This window comes from Panthera leo, chromosome A2, assembly GCF_018350215.1.
Source record: "Panthera leo isolate Ple1 chromosome A2, P.leo_Ple1_pat1.1, whole genome shotgun sequence".
Classification (NCBI taxonomy): domain Eukaryota; kingdom Metazoa; phylum Chordata; class Mammalia; order Carnivora; family Felidae; genus Panthera; species Panthera leo.
The window spans coordinates 85,957,615-85,963,614 of NC_056680.1; positions in this window are offsets into that span (position 1 = coordinate 85,957,615).

Sequence of the window (6,000 nt, forward strand, 5' to 3'; positions counted from 1 at the left end):
TAATAAAAAATCTCCTAACAAACATAAGTCTATAACCAAATGGTTTTCCTGGTGAATTCTATTAAACACTTAAAGAATTAACACCAATCCTTCTCAAAATCTTGCAAAAAATAGAAGCGGGTGGAATACTTCCAAATTCAACCTACAAGGCCAGCATTACCCTGGTACCAAAACCAGCCAAAGAATCTACAGAAGAAAATCACAGGCCAATATCCCTGATGAACATAGATGCAAAAATTCTCAACAAAATATCAGCCAACTCATACATAAAAAGGATCATACACCACAATCAAGTGGGACTCGTTCCAGGGATATAAGTATGGTTTGATGTCCACAAATCCATCAATGTGACATACCAGATTAATAAAATCAAGGTTAAAATTATATCATCATCTCAATACAGAAAACACATTTAACAAAATTTAACATCCATTCATAAAAACCCCCAACAAAATGAGTATAGAGGTAACATACCTCAACATAACAAAGGTCATTTAGGACAAGCCCACAGCTAATAGCACAACCAGCAGTGAAACCTAAAGCTTTTTCTTTAAGATCTGAAACAAGACAAGGGTGCTTACTCTTGCCACTTTTATTCCGCATAGTGCTGGAAGTTTTAACCAGAGCAGTTAGGCAAGAAGATGAAATAAAAGACATCCAAATCAGAAAGGAACAAGTCAAAGGGCCTCTATGTGAAGATGACATGACATTATGTAGAGAAAACCCTAGAGTCCCTTAAAAAACTGTTATATCTAATAAATTAATTCATTAAAGTTTCAGGACACAAAATCAATACACAAAAATCAGTTGAAATTCAATATACTAATAGCAAACTATCCAACAGAGAAATTAAGAAAATCCCTTTTGTAACTGCATCAAAAAGAATAAAATACTAAGGAACAAATTTAACCAATGAGGTGAAACACAAGTGCACTGAAAACTGTAAGACATTGTTAAAAAGAAATGGAGGAAAACACAAATGGGAAACATATTCTATAATCATGGCTTGGAAGAATTAATATTGTTAGAATGACCATAGTACCAAAAACAACCTATAGATTCAATATAATACCTAGTGATATTCTAATGAAATTTTCACAGAAATTTACATGAAACCACAAAAAACTCAAATAGCCAAAGCATTCTTAAGAAGGAAGAACAAAGGTGGAGGCATCATGCTACCTGAGTTCAAACTGTATTACAAAGCTCTAATCATCAAAACAGAATGGTTTTGGCATAAAAACAGAGACATAGATCAATAGAACAGAATTCAGAGTCCAGAAATAAACCCATGTGTACATGGTCATTTAATCTGTGACAAAGGAGGCAAGAATAAACAATGGAGAAAAGACAGTGTCTTCAGTAAACTATTGGGAAAACTGGACAGGCACACATAAAAGATGAAAATGGACCCCAATGTTACACCACACACACACACACACACACACACACACACACACACACCCTAAATGGATTGAATACTTAAATGTAAGACCTAAAACCATGAAAACCCTGGAAGAAAACATGGGAGCAAACTCCTTGACATTGGTCTTGGTAATGATTTTTGGATTTGACACCAAAAGCAAAGGCAACAAAAGCAGAAATCAACATGTAATACCACATCAAACTAGAAGGCTGTAGAGCAAAGGAAACCATCAACACAATAATATAGCAACCTATGGGATGAGAGAAAATATCTGCAAATAATTGATCTGATAAGTGGTTAAATATTTTAAAAAATCATACAACTCAACAGATAAAAACAATCTGATTTATGGGCGCCTGGGTGGCTCAGTCAGTTAAAAGCCCAACTCTTGGTTTTGGCTCACATGATGATCTTGAGGATTTGTGAGTTAAAGCCCTGTGATGGGCTTCTCTGTCTCCCACTTTCTCTGCCCTGCCCTTCCTCTCACTGTCTCTGTCTCTCTCAGGATAAGTAAACTTTAAAAAAAACTAAAAAAACAAAACCAAAAAACCTGATTTAAAAATGGGCGGAGAATCTCAATAGACATTTTTCAAAGAAGACATAAAGATGGTCAACAGGTACATGAAAAAGAGCTCAACATCATTAATCATCAGGGAAATACAAATCAAAGCAACAATGAGATATCATCTCACACTTTTTAGAACGGCTATTATAAAAAGATAAAAGAAATAAAAAGTGTTCATGAGAATACAGAAAGAAAAAAGCACATTTGTGCACCACTGGTGAAACTGGTGGGGTACTAGAGAAAACAGTATAGAAATTCCTCAAAAAATGAAAAATACAACTACCATAGATCCAGCAATTCCATTTCTGGGTATTTACTGGAAGGAAACAAAGCCCTATCTCAAAAAGATATCTGCACCTCCATGTTCACTGCAGCATTATTTACAATAGCTAAGACATGGAAACAACCTAAATGCCCATCAACAGATGAATAGATAAAGAAAATGTAGTATATATACAACAGTGGAATATTATTCATCCATAAAAACAAAAGAAATCCTGCCATGTGGGAGGGTTTGGGGGGCATTATACTAAGTGAAATAAGTCAGACAGAGCAAGACAGTACTATGTGATGTCACCTATATGTGGAATCTTAAAAAAAAAAGGCATAGATACAGAGAACACATTGGTGGTTAGTAGAGGCAGAGGTTGGGTGTGGGCAAAATAAACAAAAATGGTCAAAAGGTACAAATGTCCAGTTATAAAATAAGTCCTAGGGAAATAATGCACAATGTGGTGACTATAGTTAACAATACTATATTGTACACTTAAAAGTTTCTAGGAGAGTAGACCTTAAAAGTTCTTATCTCAGGGGAAAAAAAATACTACTATGTGTTGTAATGGGTGGACGTTAACTAAATTCATTATGTGATCTTATTTACTTATTTTTTTATTTATTCATATAAAATCATTGTGTTGTACACCTAAAATTAATGCAATGATGCATGTCATTTTTGTCTCAATGTAAAAAAATTAGTGTTCCACATAGGTCCAAAAGGGCCAGATCTTTATACTCCTACCTTGCTCAGTCAAGAGAAGTGGGTTGCTCTCAACTCCATATGGGTGGTTCTCTGCAGCCGAGGCAGAAGGAGCTGATAGCTGGACACTGTCTGTGCATCAGATCTGGAAAGTACACCCAAATGTCTACCACAGGAACTAATACAAATGTTTCAGGTTAGGGCAATTATGAATAAAGTTGCTACCAGTAGAGTAAAAAATAAATAAATGGAAACATTGATTTTTAAAAATCAAATTTTGGAATATAAATAGACAAACTTCCAAGTTCTAAAAGTAAAGTCAAGGCAATGAAAAATACAAAGACCCGCTATCCTACGATATTGCTCAGATTACAGAATTTCTATTTCTTTGGCTACGAACAGATTTAGGTTAAGTTTTTCTAGTGATTAGTGACATCTAGTGGCACTTCTTGGTATAGAAAACAATAATTTTAAAACCTGATTTCTCCGTTTTATCAAGAAATACCAGTTGTTAAATTTGTATGAAAAGAACAGATATTATAGGTGCACTAGAAATACTGAAATACTAAATAAACCATTTAAAATATATTAAAATAGTGACATAGGAAACAACCAAATGTAATGAGTGAGGCGCTACCTAACAGTCTCCACATTAATAGCTCAGATGTTCGAAACTAGACATTAGATGCAGATTTTGAGAATTAAGCCCTTGTCTTTTTATCAGAGATTATCAGACTCAAAGAATCAAAGGCACTTCTCAAACCACAAAGAAATTACAAGTGCCAATCATTCCAGTGTGGGACCAGATGATATTACTGCTCGCTTGAAGGCAGAAATGAGTTTTTTGTTTTTGTTTTTGTTTTGTTTTGTTTTGTTTTGTTTTGTTTTCATTTTTATGTTAGCTACATACAGTGGATAAAGTATGCTTTTGGTTTTGGGGGTAGATTCCTGTGATTCATGGCTTATATACAACACCCGGTGCCATCCCAACAAGTGCCCTCCTCAGTGCCCATCACGCATTCCCCCCCCCCGCCCCCCATCAACCCTCAGTTTGTTCTCCGTATTCAAGAGCCTTTTTTGGTTTGCCTCTCTCTCTGTTTGAAACCGTTTTTCCCCACTTCCCTTCCCCCATGGTCCTCTAAGTTTCTCAAGTTCCACCTATGAGCAAAAACATACGATATCTACCTTTCTCCGACTGACTTACTTCACTTAGCATATTACCCTCCAGTTCTATCTACATTGTTGCAAATGGCAGGATTTCATTCTTTCAAAATGAGAATGTTGTAAGAACATTTAGTCCAATCACGTAAAATAACCAATTCACTCATAGCCTGCTTTACATCTTTTAAGCTCTAAATCTTGATGGTTGGGTTCACTTCACTGGCCCCTCAAACTTGTTGACCCAATTTTTGGTGTCATTGTTCTATTGAAAGTTCACTTTTTAATTTAATCTGTTACCTTGAGGCTGAGGTTTATTTCCAAATGTATTTACTTGTTGACTGATTGATTGACTCAATAATCTATGCTTTGGAAACAGCGCTGCCAGGCCCCTGGAAAGGTTCCGGAGAAGCACTAATCTGGGAATCATGAGCCCTGCTCTGTCACTGTCCCTATGAATGCAGGTCACACTTAAGTGCAGGTTTCAATTGTTTTATCTTAAAAATGCGGCAAATAGAGGTGCCTGGGTGGGTGGCTTAGTCGGTTAAGCCCCTGACTTTCCGTTTCAGCTCAGGTCATGATCTCACAGTCTTAAGAGTTTAAGCCCCCCCTGGAGCTCTGCCCTGACAGTACGGAGCCTGCTTGGGATTCTCTTTCTCTCTCTCTCCTTCTCTCTCTGCCCCTCCCCTACTCATGCTGTCTCTGTATCTCTCAAAATAAATAAACTTAAAAAAAATGAGGCAAGAAATTTATTGGTCTTTATAATTATGCTGTTATTATACCATGGCCTTATAATAAGTACATTATTACTACAATGCTGTATCATATTATTAATATTATTTCCTACTCAGTCACATACTTCAATCTTGGAAATTACAAAGGTAATATGGTATTTTTCTCTGGGAACTTTAATCCAGTTAGAAGCCTTAAGGATTATCACAGAGATAGGAAACCTAAGATAGAAAGGAATTTTTAACTGTTCTACAAAATTGACAAAAATGAAAATACTGATATATGTTATTTAAGAGAAGTCTAAATACATATAGCACTATAAACATTTTAGACCTATGGAACAATATTCTGCTAGCTGTTGTCACTGGATTTTTAGCACTTTGTTTTTTGTTCAGTTTTCAACTTCACGAGTGTAAAATTAGGGAGGTAAATTATGATACTCATTTTAAAGAGATGGGATTGGTTGTTTTAGAAGAAGTTTTACTAACTCACTATTGCTATACAATATTTGAATTGCTAATAGTTTACATGCATCACTCAAATACAAATTAGATACGTGAAATCAGTAAAACACTTTATATTTGTTTTTATTACATTGTGTAGCATAAATTTCACTGGGATATTTTTGTGAGAGAGCACAAAACACCTTTCCTACGTATCATTTTCTACAGTGAAAATGCCAAAGCATCACACTTTTTTTCAATGTACTGCTCACCTACATCTTCAAAATTAGGGGGTAGATGTATTTCTGAAGAGCCAGAATAAATATTATTTGATTTTATAATCTTGATTTTTAAATATCAAGGTAAAAGATAGAGTTTCAAAATAGGTGATTTCAAACATCATTGTAGGTAGAGCAGTTAAACTTAAAGACATCAACCAATAGTTTTTTAACTTCTTTGGTGATAAGAATCATAAGGGACATTTGCTCAAAATACAGTTTGGTATGTCCCCTTCCCTGATCTGCTAAATTGAAATCTTCAGATATAATCATATTTAAGTAATGATAGGGCAGTGAGCATTGAATCACTTCATGTGCAACGTCTGGCACAGTGTAGGGCATAATATAAGACCTAAAAAGTATTAGCTGTGGTTATTCCTTACCATCATTATCATTATTACAATGATTTTAATCTTATAATT